We start from the raw sequence: 21139 nt of genomic DNA, 5'->3' as shown, positions 1-21139 counted from the left end.
AGGGGTTCACTCCCCATGGGGCAGGATCCTGAGAACAGGCTGAGGTAGTTTTTTTGTAACCTCTGTTGATTGGGGTCTGGGAGTCTTGATATGGAGAAAAAACTGCCTGTGGATCAGCTTCCTCCTCACTGGAGGAAGGTTGTTCTGATCCTGACTCAGGCATTGGAGAAAAACAGGCATTTATCAGGGGAGACTGCAGAATAGGTGATACCAATAGATCTGCTGTCTGAGTGAATTGAAAAGGTGAGGCTCCTGCGTGAGGTGAAAACTGTGGAGGAGGAGGTTGCCGTGAGGGAACATTCCTCTGAGCAGGGGTTTTGCCTTTGATCTCCCTGTCACCCTGTGCCGCGGTTGCCGGTGCCGTGGTAGGTGCCGGGGGGGCAACATCAGCCTGCAGAGGGTCAGGCAGGGCGGGAAATGTCGGCACCGCGTCCGTCGCGGTGCCATAAACGAGGCAGGCAACTGAAAGCCTGAAGCCTCGGCACCGGAGCTTCGCGCCACCGCCGCAGCCTGAGGCGGCTTTCGTGCGGTGCCTGAGAAGCCCGGCTCTTCAAAAGTGCTGAGGCGAGGAAACACAGGCAGGGAAACTGTTGACCTGCCTGAAGAACTCTTGTGCCTCACCAACTTCTTTGTTGGAGAGGGCTGCCCCTTTTTTGTAGATTTCTTCAGTTTTTTTGAAGCGGGGGGCTGTGGCGGGCAGTAGAGCCGGAGTCGGCGCCTGGGTCTGAAACTGACCCGATAGACTTTTGCAGGAGGAGCAGTTTCAGTTTAAGCTCCCTGTCCTTCCGTGCCCTGGAACTGAGTTTGCTACAGTGGGCACATTTTTGGGGAATGTGTGTTTCCCCCAAGCACTTTATACATTGAGAGTGGCCATCAGAGAGCGGGATAGCGTCCTTACACGTAGAGCAGCGCTTAAAGCCTGTGGAGCCAGGCATGGTAGAAGCGTCTGCGGCTGAGAGAATTTTTTTTTTTTTTAACAGATAAAAGAACTAATGAACTACACTAACAAGAACTGACAACAAACTAACTACTAGAATAGGTAATTGTAACAAGAGTGAGGGATTTCCTAACGAGTCTGCTGAGCTCCGTCTCAGGCCGGGGACGGTAGAGAAGGAACTGAGGAGATTGGCCACGCATGCGTACTATTATCCTAGACTCTCAGTGGGGGGCAGCCTCTGCGCATGCGTGGCCAGTACGAGTACTGCTACGAAAAATCTCTGAGCAAAGGCGCAGGGACGCACCAACATCTGGTGTGGAGCACCTACAGGGACATCTGACCATTGAATCAGGGATGGAGTGTTACATTATTCACGGGCAAAGGATTTTAGGGAATAATCTCTTTACAAGTGATTGAGATCTTTGGAGGAGCTCTCAGTTGCCCCTTCCCCAAACTGCACTGTAGAAATACCTTTGTAAGTATGTTGTCCTCTTAGTAGAGCTGTTCCTCGCCCCCTGCCTACCCTACAGTCCCAGTAAAATACAGAGAGCAAAGTTGAGATCACACTAAACATGTGTAAACTGCTGCATTTTCTGTTCCTAATTCCCTTCTTTTCTCACTCTTGAGAGCATCGTAAACTAGAAAAATGGGTCCCAAGCTCCAGATGTGGGCATTCCCAGACTTTGCTGGGGTCCAGGCAGGACACACACCCCTGGCTAAGGAAGAGTTTTTTGAACAGTGCTGCATCCACATTTTCAGAAAGATGGGGGCCCTGTTCCATACATTTACCTGAATCCCTACAGCCCCCAAAGTACTCTAACCTAGGGCAAGGAGTATGCTCATTGCCAGAATTACCTGATGACTGAGGATGGATCTGGCTTTTTGAAAGGTGAAGAGAGTTCATTTGGCAAGAAAAAGTACGTGAGGGGCCAAAAAGTTGCTGAAAATTGGGTGTGGACACGTGGTCTGGCCCTTGATGGAGCCTTCATCCTAAATGAAATGGAAACAACAAAATGTTAGGAATGAGTAGGGCACTGGGAGGAGTCTATCGATTTAGGGTTGGAATACACAGTATGTTTATTATTCTGTTCCTCTGTGTAAAATGACAGACAATATCCCAATGAGTTCCTAATAAGAGTATTTTACCAATAACCAAAGCAATTTATGAACTGTGGGTTTAAGGACTGCTGTGAACAGTAGAGGAGCTAAAGGATTGCTGACTCCAGCATTGAGCAGGAAACCTGATTTAAAAGGGTGGCTTAATGAGTTTTTGAGGCACCTAAAAATATTATTTTAGGAAGGGATTTCTGAGAGGAACCCAGACATTTAACCACTCAACTGTTAGGGGGTTCAGAAGAAGACATGTGACACTATACACTAAGCAGAGCTGCCTGCAGGATTATGTGTGAAGATGTCAGTGGCCTACATGGTATTCTGAGGCTTTTTGGCTACATTATGTGGCTCAAACTCTGACCTTTTCCCTTGTCACTCCCCCCCCCACACACACACACTCTGTCACTCTGTACAGTGTGGTACAATGTAAAACTTTTCTTTTCTTCTTACCAAGAATCCAACATGGACTTCAGGTAGTCCATCGTCCACTAGTGGGTTCTGAGACCTTAATTGAATAAAAATAGAGAAATTTACATTAGACATTAGGGAAATCTTCCATGCGGTTAAAGAGAGATGATCGGACAATGGGAGTATCTTGTCTTCTGAAAGTGACCAGTGCCAGATGCTTCAGAAGGAATGAACATTACTGGGCAATTTCAAGTGTTGTACAGTCCCAGCTTCTAGCACTAGAGGTTTAGGATACCTGGAGCATGGGGATTGAGTCCCTGACCATCTTGACTGATAGCCACTGATAGATCTATCCTCCATGAATTTATCTAATTCTTTTTTGAACCCAGTTATACTTTTGGTCTTCACAACATCCCTTGGCAATGAATTCCACAGGTTGACTATGCATTGTGTGAAGAAGTACTTCATTTTGTTTTAAATCTACTGCCTATTAATTTCATTGGGTGACCCCTTTTTCTTGTGTTATGTGAGAGGTAAATAATACTTCCCTACTTTGATAGATGGATAGAGAGATGTTGTGGTGATTGGTGCTATATATATATATATAGATATAGATATAGATATATTTAGGCTCACTGGCTAGACAGAGGATTATTATTGACTTTTGAAGATAGGACTGTTTTTCAGGTTGGTACTCATCTCACTAGTGATAGGGCAAAGGAATTAATTAAACAATGAGGTGATCTCTGCAGCTGAAGATGGCCTTAAAACTGTTCCCAATATCTCATACAATATCCCTCTGTTTAAGAGACTGATTAAGTCCTATTTAAGGTGTTTCCCAGCAAACAAACCCAGTAAGCTAATGCAACAGTGGAGTAGGCTCCGCTGCTTTCTTTAGGACAAGTTCAAAATTAGGTTTGTAGCAGTTGGAAAGGCATTTAGCAGCTGCCTTTTCAATGCAGTTAATATGATCATGAAATAAATTAAAAACCAGCATTGTAAACCAAGAGTCAAATAACTTCTGAGCAATTCTTATGGCATTAACTCTGAGTCCTTATTTCTATAATGAAGTTAATAGTCCTTCAATATAAAGAAAAGTTAGACTGTGAGGCCCTTGGTGCTGCTCCTTGAACAATCCTTTCCCAGATCTACCCATTGTGCCCACAGAAGTGGAAAATACACAGGCTACTGCACTAGGATTATAGTGGAGGTGGTTTAGGTCACCTAATCAATGTCTTTGCAATCCATAAAACAGGGAGTGGGCACAAGTGAGGGGATAGTGAAACAACTAGATTTTAACTTGCAAGGGGTAACCCATCTTATAATGGACACAGATACCACTAATATGTGCATATATGGGATAAAGTAAGCCTCACTGATATTGAATTTATAAGACACATAACAATACATGACATGGACTCCTGGATTAGTATGGGGAGAATTGTTTAACGGCTATAAATTTATTTTCCTAGATTATTTCAAGCAGGATGGATTTTATTCTGAGTCTTTTAAGATCTCATAATTTGAAGTAGAACTGATGTTAATAAAATACATTATGAAGAGAACTGAGTGGATTAGGGGATTGATCCTCAGAACACTGCTGTTTATATGGGCCAGATCAGTATTGAAAGCAAGCCGATGGCAAAGCTGGGGACTAGATCTCAAAAGTCTGGCTCTCAACCCCCAGCACTAACTACAATGAAAATATCCACCCGAACAACAAATAATCCATGTTAAAACCCCCATGACTGAAGGAGTTGAAATCACTGGTGTAAGTAGACAACAGACAGTTTAAAAAAGAATAGACACGAAGTAATGTTCAGGTATGCCTGAAATGTCTTGAAAGTCAAAGCTGATGTTTGATTCAGCATTCTGTCTATCATTCCTGCCATACTAGGTTAAGATTCTTTTCAGGCTTTTCTTTGTTAGATTTGTTTTCATTTGGAATCATCTAGGTTCAAAGTTACAGGAATAATCTATCTAATGCCCACGAAGAACTAGGCTGAAACTCCTGTGGCCCCACAACTCCATTCATAAAAAAAACTCACAGTTCTATTATATTGGGTACATGAAAAAATTCACTTACTTCTGAGGTCTGAATGCCAAATCTTGAACTTATGTAAAAAACTGTCAAAATTGCTGCAGTACAGCACAGCACCAACTGTCTCTCTCTGAGGCCAAGTTGAGCACTGACTTTTGTCCATTGCCTCAATAGCTTTGCTTGGGCTAGAGGATGTCACAATGAAGGATGTGGTGCAATTGCCATGACAACCAGGTGTTAACTCACAAAAAGGGGGTGATGCAGTGGCTGTTATGTATGTGTGCATCCCTGCCTGCCCTGCCCATTTGTTTATGAGTATATGCCCTCTCTAGAGTCTAGCCCCAAAAGATAAATAAGAGCTCCAATTTTAGGGAGAACTGGTGGTAATTCTCTTTTTGCTCAAGTGACAGAGGCCTTTTTAGAGCTGAAGATCCCGAGTTCTGCTTCCCATGCTTGGCTAACAGCTGACATCTCTGGTGTCTGTCTGCAGTCAGCCCTGGTTCAGTAAAAGTAGTGCATCACATGACAGGTAGCTATAGAGAGGAGGATAGATCAGGAGATCTGGGTTCTTTTTATGGTTCTGCTTCGACTGACTGTGACTTGTAGAAATTGCTTAACATCTGTGCCCCAGGGACAGACTACAGATAATATTTCAATTATCTACTTTGTCTTTTTAAGTAAAGTACCTGCTGAAGAAAAGCATTATATATCTTTTTCATCAAGCTATACATTGTACAAATACGTTTATAAACTGACAACTGCTCTAAATATCAGATATTAAAGCAATACCCTAATTAACTCTTTCTGATCCTTTCATCATCAAATATTGAAGGGCCAAACATTAATTAAGCAACAGAACACCCTTGTGAAGTAATTAATTATTATTAACCTCATTTTGGTGGAGTGAGTGTAAGTGGTGTAAGGGAAGTCAGTGACAGAGGTGGGAACTGAATTCAAGTTTTGACTTTCACACCCCTGCTCTAACTACTAAAAAACACTGATATGGTCTTAAGACATTTTGTGTTACTGACTACAGGTTAACTGACCTTACTTTTAAAAATAAAACTGCTCCATGGATGTGATATCTCAAACTTTACTTAGCACGTACTACGTAGATATGTAATACTACTATGTACAACAGGGCTCAGTTACCTTAAATTCCTTTGGCCATTTGTCATTCACTCTAATTCCCTTAGTGTGGTATGCTACATGAAATGCTGTAGCAAGAGTCTCTCTCTTTTGGCTTTTTAAAACATACAATTAAGCATTGGTCTCTGCTGCTATGGGTCTTACCAGAAGATACAAGAAGATCTGATGTGATTTCTACATTCTTGCCAGAAAGCACCACATATGAGATTGCCGAACATGATGGGTGTGATCAAAGACGTGAGCCCCACTAAACATTAGTGCCCTGCCTTAGCTGTTCTGAAAGCCAGAGGTGCATGGTTCTGCAGTGATTACAAGGAAACTGTTGAAGTAGAACTTGTTGCCATGGAGCTGCTGACACAGAGGTTTCAGGAGTGTTCCAGAACTTGGAGGTGAAGGAAATGGATTGTTGTGGCTGGATTCTTAGGAGGGGTTTTTCCTCTAGGGATCAACAGTCTGGTGTGTTGGGAGCTGTTATTCCCACAAGTGCTTGTCCTAATTTGTGCCCACAGCTTCTGCAAGCAGTGGCTGGTAAGCAGAGCCTTATCTGCCAGAACCGAGGTCATGTAATAGATGATTCTGCTTCTTTCTGTGAAGGAAAGTAAGTACAGATGTTCATTTAGTCTAGTCACAAAACACAGTGTGGAGCAGATAGGTATTCTCTCCATTTTAAAGATGGATAAACTGCGGCACAGTGAGAATTAATACTGATAAATAGCCTATTAAATATCAAACATGAAATGTATCACCTTTTTATTTATCTGCAACACTTTTTATGTATCTCATGTAATAGAACCGTCATTTTCACATGTACATTAATCAATGATATAATGCTTCCCTCTCTTAGTTTCTCCAAGTCTTTCTCGCAGTATCCTAGTTTATTATTTATTTATATTCTTTGAAAAGAACACAGAAAACAAGAAAAAACGTGTCTATTTTATTTTTCTATCAACTTAATATTTGTCAAAAAAGAACATGAAATCCCTGATAGCACAATACGAACTGTCATACAGAGCTAGTAATTTCACAGGCTGTTAGTACTGCTTCCTCTCTCTAGTTTTTCAATTCTTTTTTCTGACTCTACATTGTTTTTAGTTTCTAATTTTATTTTCACTTTTTTGTCACTTTTGCAGAGAGATGCACATGACCCCTGAAAGCACATATTTGTTGTAGTTGTGTGCTTTTTCAGATATCCAAGTCGTGTAACTTACAGAGTGACTTTGTGTGGTAACATGCTGAAAAACTTAATACATTTTAATTCAACAACAAACTAAACAGAATGACTGATGGCTGCGGAGCTGGGAAGATGACAGAATGCAACTCATTCATCAGAATAGCTCGATATTAATAGATTATAAACAAATGTTTTCTATTACTAACTGCTGTTGGCAAGAGATTTGTGTAGCTGGCGATGTGGGCATCATGGCAAATTTTAGTAAAAGTCATAGAAAGGTCATAGTTATGTTAAAAATAACCAAATTTGGTTGTATCCAAATTAACCCCTTTAACTTTATAACAATAGTATTCATCAGATACCTTTTCCCTACCAAAGCACTCAGCATACAGTACAACTGTATTGTTCATTTACATTACATATTTATGTATGCACACGTGTGTGTATATATATATATATATATAATAAATAAAATTAAAGCCTTTACGAAAAATAGAAATGTAATTTCTAAGATATAAACAATTTTGATTGAAAAAGATGTTGAGAAGATAACAACCCAGAAGAAAAGATGGGAGAGGGATTTGGAGAAAGAAATTGATCTGCACGAGTGGGTATATGTGTGGGAAAGGGGATATTCATCTTTAATTTGTGTAGCTCATAAATAAAATGTATACAAATTTAGTGTGTAAATGACATTAGACTTCAGTTAAGAGCCATCATATTGTTGCTGCTAGAGAAAAGCTCTGTTAGAGAGATTGTGGGGGAAATGGGAACATACTTGCACACGTGGTAGTTGTGTCCAGGAATTAGAAAGTTTTGAGAGGAAATTATTAAAGAGATCCATCTTATGACAAAATGCTGGCTTCTTAGAGATCCCCTGACCTCCGTACTTAATGCTCCAGTAAAGAATCTGCATTTTAAAGAGAATGACAAAGTATTTTCTTCTTATTGCTAGCAGCTAGACTTTGTATTGCACATTACTGGAAAAATGTGACTCCTCCTCCTATGGAATTGTGGTATATAAATAGGGTGTGTTATATAAGAAAGTAAAATGTGGACTGTCCTTGTAGTGGAAAAGCTTTCACACCAAGTACTTACACAAGAGAAACTCCAGAAAGAGGATAGGTTTTTAGAAATTTGGTCATCCTTTTTAACACACTCGGAGGAGGAGAACTCAGTCAGCAAACCAGAATCTTTAGCCAGGTTCTCTGAATATTAATCTGATTCTGAAAAAGTAATAAGTAACGTATAATTAGTATGATTACAACCAGTAATGTAACTTTGCCTTAATACAAAAAATTCAAAAATACAAATAAATTAAAAGAAACAAAATATTGACAGTTTTTCCAGCACTTATGGAATAAACTTGTCTCCAGTGGTTTCAGGAAGACCAGGATGAAATGGTTAAGTCAGATCACCAGTGGTATAAGAACAGTAAGAAAAATGTATGCGCAGTGCTAAAAGTGGTGAGCTCTGGACACTTTCCTTTTCCTAGAAACACTTCTTGGTACAGTAAATCCTCCCTTAAAGTTGTCCCGTTAACGTTGCTGATCAATTAGGGAACATGCTTGTTTAAAGTTGTGCAATGCTCCCTTTTAATGTCGTTTTAACTGCCTGCTTTGTCCACTGCTTGCAGGAAGAGCAGCCCGTTGTAGCTAGCTGGTGGGGGCTTGGAACCAGGAAGAACCGGCAGCCCCCCTATCAGCTCCCTGCTCCCCTAAGTTCCCTGTGCTGCAGCCGCCCAGCAGGCTAACAATTGCAGGCTATCAATTGCCAGCAGTTCAGCTGTCCCTTCCCCCACTGCCATGTGCTGCTCCTGCCCTCTGCCTTGGAGCTGCTCCCAGAGACTCCTGCTTGCTGTGCGGGGGGGGGGGGGGGGGGGGGGGGGAGGAAAGGGAGGGCTAATGTCAGGGTTTTCCCCTCCCCCCTGCTCCTGCACCCTGCTTACCCTTTGTCAAGGCTGCTTCCCCACTCTGAACTTTATGGTACAAATGTGGGGGCCTGCATGAAACTTCTAAGCTTAACTACCAGCTTAGATCTAGTCCGCTGCCACCACTCCCAAAGTGCTAATTCCCTTCCCTGGGTAGCCTTGAGAGACTCTTCACCAATTCCCTGGTACATACAGATCCAAACCTCTTGGATCTTAAAACAAGGAGAAATTAACCATCCCCCCTCCTTTCTCACACCAACTCCTGGTGGATCAAGATCCAACCCCCTTGGATCTAAAAACAAGGAAAAATCAATCAGGTTCTTAAAAAGAAGGCTTTTAATTAAAGAAAAAGGTAAAAATCATCTCTGTAAAATCAGGATGGGAAATAACTTTACAGGGTAATCAAACTAAGGGCTAGTCTACACTTACCGGTTAGTTCGACGGCTGCGGATCGAAGTTCCGAGTTCGATTTATCGTGTCTGGTCTGGACGCGATAAATCGAACCAGGAAGTGATCCCCGTCGACTGCGGTACTCCAGCTCAGCAAGAGGAGTACCGCGAAGTCGACGGGGAGCCTGCCTGCCGCGTGTGGACCGCGTCTGAACCGCGGTAAGGTCGAAGTAAGGTATGTCGAATTCAGCTACGTTATTCACGTAGCTGAATTTGCGTACCTTACTTCGATTTGGGGGGTAAGTGTAGACCAGCCCTTAAAGAGCCCAGAGGACCCCCCTTTAGCCTTAGGTTCAAAGTTACAGCAAACAGAGGTAAACACCCTAGCAAAAAGTACATTTACAAGTTGAGAAAACAAAGATAAAACTAACACGCCTTGGCTGGATGTTTACTTACAAGTTTGAAATATGAGATCCTTGTTCAGAAAGATTTGGAGAGCCTGGATTGATGTCTGGTCCCTCTTAGTCCCAAGAGCGAACTCCCCCAAAACAAAGAGCACAAACAAAAGCCTTCCCCCCACCAAGATTTGAAAGTATCTTGTCCCCTTATTGGTCCTTTGGGTCAGGTGTCAGCCAGGTTACCTGAGCTTCTAACCCTTTACAGGTAAAAGGATTTTGGAGTCTCTGGCCAGGAGGGATTTTATAGTATTGTACACAGGAGGGCTGTTACCCTTCCCTTTATAGTTATGACACCCCTTCTCCATATAGAGCAGGGAGGGGACACAGATGGAGAGAGACAGAGAGTGCTTGGGGCAGCAGCTGCTGTCTCAACTTCCTGATCCACTTAAAAAGACAATGCACTTAAGACTGGGTCAGCTTACTTAAAGGGGCAGTGTGCATCTGTCTCTCTCTCTCCCACAAACAAGGTGTGTGTCTGTCTCTGTCTGCTATGCTGTCTCCCCTCCCTCCTGTTCATGCTGCCTTGTGTGAGAGGCTACATTAACAACAATGTGTTAACCCTTGAGGGTTCAGCCAAGTGCTAGTTCATCATTTAGCAGCAAGGCATTCCCTGGGAAATATCCCTCCCTCTTCCACCCTCTAACCACCACCTCAACCAAGCTTCACAATCATCATAGCTGTGAACAGTATTAAATTGTTTGTTTAAAACGTATACTGTGTGTATATCTATATAATATATAGTTTTTTGTCTGGTGAAAAAAATTTCCCTGGAACCTAACCCCCCCATTTACATTAATTCTTATGGGGAAATTGGATTAGCTTAACATTGTTTAGCTTAAAGTCGCATTTTTCAGGAACATATCTACAATGTTAAGCGAGGAGTTACTGTACACCTTGCACCTAGAAAGTGATGGCCATTCATATGTAAGCATTTGTTAACAGTTATTGCATCATGGCATCTGAGATTATTTCTTGGCATCTGTTAACTTTTAGTACCTTCTTGGATATGTAGAAAAATAGAAACAATTAAAAATTCTATTTGGACAATTCCTAGCAAGGCAGCAACAAAATGGAGGATTGTGAACAATTCGGACAAGAAGGGCAATAAAGAAAGCAGACAAATAAATGCAACTGTGATGGGGTGTTCACCCCACACGTTCCTTGAAAGGGTTAATGCAGACTGAGAAGAGGGCTAATTAACCCAATAGGCCACAGCGGAGAGCAATCAGGTGACTAAGCAATCCACTGATTGAATGAGGAAGCCAGCTGAGGAGGGGATTATAAAGGCTGGCAATTGGCAGCAAAGGAGGGGAAAGTCTGTAGTCACTCCCTGGGAGAAGGGAGGTGTGTTTGGGCTGGCAAACCCAGTGAGAGGAGAAGCCAGGACAGGGCTCAGGGAAAGGCAGTAAGGTCTAGAAGGGAACAGGCTTTGATTGCTGGCTAGTGGGTCCCTGAGCCAGAACCCAGTGTAGCGGGCTGGCCCGTGTTTCCTTGCCAGCCATTGAGGGAGTGGCACTACAAGGCAGTGAATGGGAAGACTGCTTAGGACTGCTGAAGGAAGTCTTTGGTACCCCAGAAGAGGAAAACAAGAAGAGTGACTGGTTGACATCATAAAGAGGCAGCAACAGCTCATAGTGTGATAGAGGGGATGCAGACTCAAAGAGAGGTGGAGAGACAGTGGGCAACTGCAGAAAGAGGTGATGCTCTTGCAAGCTATTCTCCAGAACCTCCAAGAGGAGGTGCCATCTTAGTGGTGTGTGGAACCCCTCATCACAGCATCTTTTATTTATTTAAAGAAATAGTATTCTTCTTCAAATGCTTGTTCATGTCCATTCCAATCAGGTGTGTGCACGCCACATGCACGCCAGCCAGAAGATTTTCCCCTTAGCAGCATCCGTAGGGTCGGCCTGGGTGCCCCCTGGAGTTGCGCCTTCCTGGCATCCAATATGCAGCCCTGCTGATCTGCCATCCCCTCAGTTCCTTCTTACCGCCGGTGACGGCTAGCTGGAACAACAGTTGCTCTTGCATTGCAAGCGTTTTTGGCAGTGTCCACTTCAGTTTTCATAGTTTAAATAGTTAGTTATTAGTCATAGGTGTTGTAGTTGTTAAGAGTTCTTGGGGGTTCCCCCCCCAAACAACGTTTTCCCTGGTTCTGGGGTATGCCCCGGTCCCTAGGTTTCAAACTCTGCGAGGACTGTGGCAAGTTTATGCCGAAGAGTGACCCGCAGTCTTCCCGTCTACGGTGCCTCGGGGAGAGCCACCAGAAGGACAAGTGCAGAATCTGCAAGAGATTTCACCCTAGGACCCTTAAAGACATCAAAGGCTGAAAAACCTGCTAATGGAAGCAGCACTCCAAGCGCAATCCGACTCGGGGTTGGCAGAATCCACGTTGAGCACTTCCTCGTCGGTCCGCAGTACTCCGGTGCTGTCGGTGCACTAGCCGGTGCCGAAGAAGGACCCTAAGGACTCATGGCACTGCCACGGCTCTGCCCCAAAGAAACCTCCTTCTGTCTGGCACTGTTCTCAGTCCCCGGTGTCACAGAAGAAGAAAAGGCCGGATAGGGGTCGCTCTCCCACTCCAAAGACCAAGGGACCTGCAGCATCGAAGCACCTATTTTGAGCCAGGTCACCTCGTCTCTCCCACCTTCCAGGGTCTTGTTGACTCCTGCCCCATCTCGGGTACAGTTGAATCTGAACCCCTCAATGGTCTCTGGACCGCCAAGGGGATCACCTCCAGCTCCCCTCAACGCCAGAGGCATTTGAGGCAGTCAAGGACCTTATACGCCTCACGGTGCCTTCCTCCCTGCAGAGGAGAGACAAGCTCTGGGAGGGAGTTTTGGGTGCAGCAAGGGGCTCAGGGCTGGGGCAGGAAGCTGGGGTGCGGGCTCTGGGAGGAATTTTGGGAGCAGGTGGGGGCTCCAGGCTGGGGTAGGGGTTGGGGTGCAGGAGGGGGTGAGGGTTGTGGGCTCCAGCTGGGAAGTGCTTACCTCGGGCGGCAGTGCAGCAGGTCTAAGGCAGGCTCCCTGCCTCCCCTGGCCCCATGCTGCTCCTGGAAGTGTCTGGCATGTCCCTGCGGGGTGGTGAGGGGGAGGTCAGGGAGCTACACATGCTGCCTGCTGCCGCAAGTGCCGCCCCCGCAGCTCCCATTGGCCAGAGTTTCCAGCCAATGGAAGCTGCAGAGTCAGTGCTTGGGGCAGGGGCAGTGCATGGAGACTCCTGCACCCCCCGCAGGGGCCGCAGGGACATGCCGGCTGCTTCTGGGAGTGGCGTGGGGCCAGCGCAGGTAGGAAGCCTGCCTTAGCCCCGCTGCACTGCCAGACTTTTAGCGCCTAAAATCTTCCAGTTTGGCTTTAGTAGCCTCTGGGAGAGGGGGTGAGATTCCAGGAGGCTCCCAGTGAAACCGGGAGGGTTGGCAACCCTATTGAGACAAGCTATCAGCAAACTACCTACATGCTGAAATTGGTAAGGAAGGCCGTCTTGGGGAGCTCCACATCAAAAAAACACTTCCTTAGACACACTGGCACAATTGACAACTTGACTGGTGATGACGTTGTGGGCAAATCGAGATGTCACTTTGCTATCAATTTTCATGCTGTAGATATCTATGCCATTGAAGATCTGAAGAATGAAAGAGAAACCCTGGTTACAGTGAAAAATCTGTGCTAATTATTCTAACTCCATTCTACAGAATCACGCAACAATGGTAATCACAGAAAGAGTAGCTGTCTTCCAATACGGGGCAAGGAACTTTATTAGAATGAGGAAAGCTAAGTTACCCCTATAGCTACTCTGTCTCTTTATTTAATATATTGTTTAATGAGGAGAGAGATAGGTGGGCAAAAGCCCTGGTGCTTGATGAGTTAAAGTCCGTCTACATTACAACAGCAACAATTTTTTTATAAGCAATTTTTTTGACACTCCTCTAACCTTGTAACAAAAAAACATAGTTGGGTTGTGTCCACAAAATAGCTTTTTTCCCCTCACAACTCAACCATGTTTGTGTGGCTGCATTAACCAGACTGTTTAGCCATGTTTGGACAAGCACATTCTGGAAAATTCTGGGCAGCTTGCCCATAGTACTTCAGCAAGAGATAGAATGCATGGATGACATGCACAGAGAACCGCACCAGCAACACCCCGGGCAATGGATTCTGGGATGGTCTCCCCCACAGAGTGCTCAGAGGAAGGAGGCTTGATCAAACTGGCTACACAAACATGCTGGAGCTGGGGGTGCTGCTGCGCCCCCTGGCTTGAAGTGGTTTCCATCATATACAGGGTTTACAGTTTGGTTCTCAGCACCCCCACTATAAAAATCATCCCAGCACCCCTGTACACCAGTAGGGGGAGGAGGTCCTGTCTGCATAGCAAATGCTAAAGAGTTACAGGAAGATAACCATGTGGTACCCTACTCTGCAGGGAAGGGGAGAAACACTGCTAGCAGCCATCATTACTGACTGCATATTAACTGTGTTTTATGTGGACGTAGATCTCAGGTAGAGCCCACCAAGTCAATAAGTGGTTAAGGACTCTACATCATAACAGGGTCAGATATGCATTATAACTTACTCACAGACTTCCAAATGAGCCAGTCATTTCTGATAAAGGGATTTAAACCCATAATAAGAGCATGAGAAGTAACAGCACCTTACACCCCAAAAGGCCTTAAACTCACCCTGTTGGGTCATGGGAGCACTTACCACATCACTGGTGCTTCGTTTCTGTAAATTAAAATAAAAATAAATTAATATAAATTTCCCACAGCTATACTTATCTTGGCCATAGAGGTGAAGTAGTGGAGGACAAGTCCCTCCCCAGCCAGCTCCTGCATTTATTTCTAACTGCTTAAGTATATAGCTACTCTTCAGTCAGGGCTGGCTCTGGCTTTCTGGCCGCCCCACGGCACAGGGGGACTCCCTGCCCTGCAGATGTGCCCCGGCTAGCGGGGGGAGGGGCAGGGAGCGGGGGGAGAGAGAGAAGGGGGGCGGCCAGGGCTTCAGTGGGGCGCTGCCACACGGCCCCTCCCGCCGTGCCCCCTTCCGGGAGGGCTCCGCACCACTCCGGTTGGCTGGGAGGGAAGGACAAGGGCTGCCCTGCCAGGCTTGCTGCAGGGCGCTCCCATCCTCCACGCCGCTGCCCCCTACAGGGCGGCCGGAGTGGAACAACAACAACAACAACAAAAAGCGGCCGTGCCGCCCTAGGATTGGGCGGAATGCCGCCTCCTACAAGCTGCCGCCCCAAGCACCAGCTTGTTCGGCTGGTGCCTGGAGCCGGCCCTGTCTTCAGTAGAACTTCACAACTCATTTTTGTTTCCTGTGTTTTGTAACCAGGCTGCTCCTAGGATATTAGAGACGTATGGTGGGTGAGGTAATATCTTTTATTGGACCAGCTTCTGTTGGTGAGAGAGAAGTGTTTAAGATTACACAGAGCTCTTCAGACCTGAAGACGAGCTCTGTGTAATCTTGTCTGTTTCACCAACAGAAGTTAGTCCAATAATAGCTATTACCTCACTCACTTCACTCTCATTTTGTCATCCTGCTTGACCCATAATTCTCACAAGAAAGCCCCTGCAGTCACACGCTGCTGGCTTTCCTGGATTCCCTTTGAGGAAAAAACAACTGATAGGAGGTGAAATGAGTGCAATTAACTTCTGTCCCTACCCCCAGCCATGCTACATCCGCCAAGTAGACAAAATACTTGTCAGTCTAAAGAAAACTAAAAATATGAATTTTCTCTCCCATTATGACTTGTCCATTTAAACAACTGTTGTGGTTACCATCAAAATGTTTGTAATTGCAATTGGGAGGTGAGACAGTGGTCAGCATGATCACAAACAGGTAGGGAAGTTTGAATATGAAAAACTCATGAGAAAAATATGAAATTTGAATTTGAATATGAAAAACTTTAAGAAAAAATTGAGAAGCCCTGCTGCAGAACATTTACTACTGGATAGGAAGTATAAGAAATCACTAAAACTGAACAACACTTGTTAAATAAGACCCTGAATCAGCAAACACTTTCCTAACTTGAAACATGAGCTGTCCCCTTGACCTCACTGGAACTACTCATTTCCTAAAAGGCAAGGATATGCTTCAGTGCTTTGTGATGTAATCTCCCTCATTTCTTAGGTGTTCATTTGCTGCCTTGCTAATTTGCAACATTTATTAATTTACACTGGGTCTTCCCCTTCATTTATACAAATAGCAAGTACTATTGTATAATGTACAAAGGAGAGAGATCACATCAGCTATCTTCAAACAACTCTACTGGCTCCCCACAAATTTCAGTAGTGAATTCAAAATTGCCTTCCTGGTGGGTTTTGGTTGTGGTGGTGTCTTCTTCTAATAACCCCACCACCCTAGTCTTACCTAGACTAGCTCATAGCTTTGGCCCCTCATGATTCAGTACACACCAGCTTCCTTTATTGTTCTGCTAACTGCTGTTCATGCACTTCTGTGGTAGACAGTAGCCCTTGAAACAGAGCCTTTGGTACATTGAAGGGTGTTTGCCTGCCTGCCTGTGCTTAATTAGTAATAAGAAACACCTGCCCCAAGCAGCCTGGGCTAGAAACAGTCTGTACAGCACAGAGAGTTGGCTACAAACCTCATAGCTGCAAGGAATAATCCATGGAAGTTAAAACCAAAGCTTTGGAAAAAGGTGGTGAAATCCTCCAGGCAATTAAATAGCCGCTGCTCTTGCATAGTAGAAGAACAAGGGAACCGTGGACATTGCTTTTGAAGAGAGGAATAAGGTGCAGAACAGCCCTCAGATTGAGAGATGGACAGTCTTTCCCTGCTTTCAAGATAGTTATTGACTGGACTGGCTAGTAAAGGTGAGCAGCATTTTGAGCTATACACTGCTAAATGTTTATACTGGGCTGTTGAGCTGTGCGTTAGACCATTTTTAAGCATTTCTTTGCTAGATTCATCTCTCCCTTGTAGATATTGTTAAAAAGCTTATGCCATCTTTAATGTTATTTGTAAATGTAGATAATTGTGTACCCCTGTGATATCTTGGGGTTCACCCAGGCCAGAAAGGGGCTTGGTCACCATCTGCCTTGTAACCCTGGGTATGCTGTGGTTGTGCAGCTTTGTTCCAGAACTCTGACCCCAAGAGCCGGCCAGCAGCTAATAAGCCTCTCCCTGGCTTTGACCAATCTAACCAGGAGATCTTCAATGATCTAAAACTCAAAAAAGAGTCCTGCAAAAAAGTGGAACTTCGGTCAAATTACAAAGGATGAATATAAACAAATAACACAAGTATGTAGGAGCAAAATTAAAAAAGCCAAGGCACAAAACGAGTTCAAACTAGCTAGGGACATAAAGGGTAACAAGAAAACATTCTGCAAATACATTAGAAGCAAGAGGAAGACCAAAGACAGAGTAGGCCCATTACTCAATGAGGAGGGGAAGACAAAAACAGAAAATGTGGAAATGGCAGAGGTGCTTAATGACTTCTTTGTTTCAGTTTTCACCAAGAAGGTTGGTGGAGATTGGACGTCTAACATAGTGAATGCCAGTGAAAATGAGGTCAGATCAGAGGCTGAAATAGGGAAAGAACAAGTCAAAAATTACTTAGACAAGTTAGATGTCTTCAAATCTCCAGGGCCTGATGAAATGCATCCTAGAACACTCAAGGAGCTGACTGAGGAGATAGCTGAGCCATTAGCAATTATCTTTGAAAAGTCATGGAAGACTGGAGACATTCCAGAAGACTGGAAAAGGGCAAATATAGTCCACATCTATAAAAACAACCTGGGGAATTACAGACAAATCAGCTTAACTTCTGTACCCGGAAAGATAATGGAGCAAATAATTAAGGAATCAATTTGCAAACACCTAGAAGATAATAAGGTGATAAATAACAGTCAGCATGGATTTGTCAAGAACAAATCATGTCAAACCAACCTGATAGCTTTCTTTGACAGGGTAACAAGCCTTGTGGATGGGGGGAAGCAGTAGATGTGGTATATCTTGACTTTAGTAAGGCTTTTGATGCTGTCTCGCATGACCTTCTCATAAACAAACTAGGGAAATACAACCTAGAAGGAGCTACTATAAGGTGGGTGCAAAACTGGTTGGAAAATCGTTCCCAGAAAGTAGTTAACAGTGGTTCAATGTCACGCTGGAAGGGCATAACCAGTGGGGTCCTGCAGGGATCGGTTCTGAGTCCGGTTCTGTTCAATATCTTCATCTATGCCATTATCTAAATCATTGAGAGTACACTTATAAAGTTTGCGGACGATACCAAGCTGGGAGGGGTTGCAAGTGCTTTGGAGGATAGGATTAAAATTCAAAATGATCTGGACAAACTGGAGAAATGGTCTAAAGTAAATAGGAAGAAATTCAATAAGGACAAATGCAAAGTACTCCACTTAGGAAGGAACACGCTTACAAAATGGGAAATGACTGCCTAGGAAGGAGTACTGCGGAAAGGGATCTGGGGGTCATAGTGGATCACAAGCTAAATATGAGTCAACAGTGTAACCCTGTTGCAAAAAAAAGCAAATATCATTCTGGGATGTATTAGCAGGAGTATCGTAAGCAAGACACGAGAAGTAATTCTTCCGCTCTACTCTGTGCTGATTAGGCCTCAACTGGAGTATTGTGTCCAGTTCTGGGCACCACTTTCAGGAAAGATGTGGACAAATTGGTGAAAGTCCAGAGAAGAGCAACCAAAATGATTAAAGGTCTAGAAAACATGACCTATTAACGAGGATTGAAAAAAAATTGGGTTTGTTTAGTCTGGAGAAGAGAAGATTAAGAGGGGACATGATAACAGTTTTCAAGTACATAAAAGGTTGTTACAAGAAGGAGGGAGAAATTTTTTTCTTAACCTCTGAGGGTAGGACAAGAAGCAATGGGCTTAAATTGCAGCAAGCGTGGTTTAGGTTGGACATTAGGAAAAACTTCCTAACTGTCAGAGTGGTTAAGCACTGGAATAAATTTCCTAGGGAGGTTGTGGAATCTCCATCATTGGGGATTTTTAAGAGCAGGTTGGATAATCACCTGTCAGGGATGGTCTAGATGATACTTAGTCCTGCCTTGAGTGCAGGGGACTGGTCTAGATGACCTCTCGAGGTCCCTTCCAGTTCTATGATTTTATGGTTACTTCTTTCAAGCTAACCTCAGTACACTTCCAGCCCCAAATTCACTCCCAAATCGTCCCACTGCAGGGACCATCCCTCTCATTGGACCTTCACAGAGAATGTGTTAGCTTCACTCCCTTTACAGAGACAGTAAAACACTCCAACTTGTTAGCTTTCTAGAAGCGCACACTTTACTGCACGTACATAGCACTGATGATTTATAATGAAAGCAAAATAAGTTTATTAACAAAGCAATCCTGGATTAAGCAATGCCAAGTAAAAGAGATAACGGTAGAGATGGTGACAGGCAAAAAAGTGAACACATACATCTAAAGGACTAAAACTTAATCTAGCAAGATACAGTCTATGTTCAAAATGGTTTCTTTCACCCACATCTCCTTTCCAGCTTTTTCTGGCCAGGACCCATCACCAAGATCTGATTGCTTGGTTCCTTTGTCTCCTAAGGCCTGGTCCACACTAACCCCCCACTTCGAACTAAGATACGCAACTTCAGCTAATAACTATTAGTTAATAACTTCAGTTAATAACGTAGCTACGTTAATAACGTAGCTGAAGTCGAAGTACCTTAGTTCGAACTTACCGCGGGTCCAGACGTGGCAGGCAGGCTCCCCCGTCGACTCCGCGTACTCCTCTTGCGGAGCAGGAGTACCGGTGTCGACGGCGAGCACTTCCAGGATCGATCCCAGAAGATCGATTGCTTACCGCCGGACCCGGAGGTAAGTGTAGACATACCCTAAGATAAAGGATAAAGATGGAGTTTCTCTCTCTTCTTTATATTTCCAAAGGGATATAAGTCAGGAAGGCCTCCTAGGGATTGTGTCTCCTGTGTCTTTCTGAGGTGCAGGAGCCATGTTAATTCTGTCCTCAAATTCAGGAGCAGGTTTAGCGCAATGGCTTTGTTTACTGCTAATATGTAAATTGAAATAAACCCACATTCCTTTGTCTAGGACAGACCTGTTTATCACCTTTACCTAGGCTAGGCTGTCTGGTCTTCAACTTGTTCCAGTAACATCCAAGGGAGGGAATTCATAACTTCACATATGTTAATACATACATTTTACAATGATCTTAATAACCACTTCTATAACACCTTTTATCTGAGGCTCTCCAATCATTTTTATAAATATTATATAAAGCATATGTTTCATCCCAGTGGTGTTTGAAATGCAGGATATATTAAAAATATCCTTCACATTTCACTGGAATACCATGTACAGTTCTGGACACACATGTTAAAGAAAGATGAATTCAAACTGAACCAGGTGCAGTGAAGGGCTACTAAGATGATCGGGAGAATGGAAGGCTTGTCTTATGATAGAGGACTAAAAGAACTTGGCTTGTTTAGCCTAGCAAAAAGAAGGCTGAAAGGGAATATGATTGCTCTTTATAAATACATGGTGTGTGGGGGGCAGATGGTAAACATCAAAGAGGGAGAAAAACTAATTAAGTTTATAGGAAAATGTTGGTACAACAAATGGATATAATCTAGCCATGAATAAATATAGGCTGGAACTTAGAAGGTGCTACTAAACATCAGAGAAGTGAGGTTCTGGAACAGGGAGTAAAGGGGGCAAACAACCTAAATAATTTAAAAATAGAGCTTGATATTCATTTGAGTGGGATTGTATGACAGGGTTGCCTGCAGGGACAGACAGCTGGGCTCCCAAGGCCTGGGAGTTCCCTTTCAGTCCCATGTCTTTTGTTCCTAAATGTCATGCTTGGTACATCAGCAGTTCACTTGTATGAGTCAGGAAGGAAAATTTTCACCCCGATGTACCTTTTCTCCCTCCTTTCTCTGAAACATCATAGGTGGCTATGGCTGAAGATAGGACACCAAATGGGGTGGGTTGGTGCTTTCAGGCTGTGCAGAAAAATATGTCTGAACCCTGGCTGGTGGGTCTTGCTCACAAACTCAGAGTGTTGCTGATCATATTTTTGGGGCCAGGAAAGATTTTCCCACCGAAGTGCAGGATTGGCAGGGACCTTGGGTTTGTTTGGGGGTATTGTTTTTGGCCTCCTGCAGCATGGGGTGCAGGTTGCTTGCTAGGGTTATCTGGTATAGCTCATTAAATCAATTGCCTGCTATTGCAGGGGCTTTGGGTATTGGTGCACTACAAATCATTTCTATTTTCTGCCCATGGTAATTGAGTCTCGTGAGGGCTGTAATACTTTAGTAGGTTATTGGGCTCAATACAGGGATAACTGTGTGGGGTTTAGTGGCCTGCGATGTGCAGGAGGTCAGACTAGGTGGCTGCTTCTTGAACTCTGACACTCTCAGTAATTTTCGTACAGCATAAATCTTTCTTCGGGAATATACATCGTCAACTACGGTAGTTCCATCCCACATAAAACAATTGACCCGACTTTAAAATAACCGTTACCTACCTTGATGATTGTGCTACCACAAATTCAGCATTTGTAGTAGTTGCAATAGATG

At 44.0% G+C, this 21139-nt stretch overlaps 1 pseudogene; it reads right to left on the bottom strand.

Moving 5' to 3' along the window:
• LOC112103736 overlaps positions 1-14281 on the bottom strand; it is an 89466-nt pseudogene extending 75185 nt beyond the window's left edge.
• Between the last annotated feature and the right edge of the window lie 6858 nt (positions 14282-21139).

This window comes from Terrapene carolina, unplaced genomic scaffold (assembly GCF_002925995.2).
Source record: "Terrapene carolina triunguis isolate 2854851 unplaced genomic scaffold, T_m_triunguis-2.0 Scaffold232, whole genome shotgun sequence".
Lineage (NCBI taxonomy): Eukaryota > Metazoa > Chordata > Testudines > Emydidae > Terrapene > Terrapene triunguis.
The sequence above is the reverse complement of the archived record's forward strand: the minus strand, read 5'-3'. Positions and strand labels throughout refer to the sequence as shown.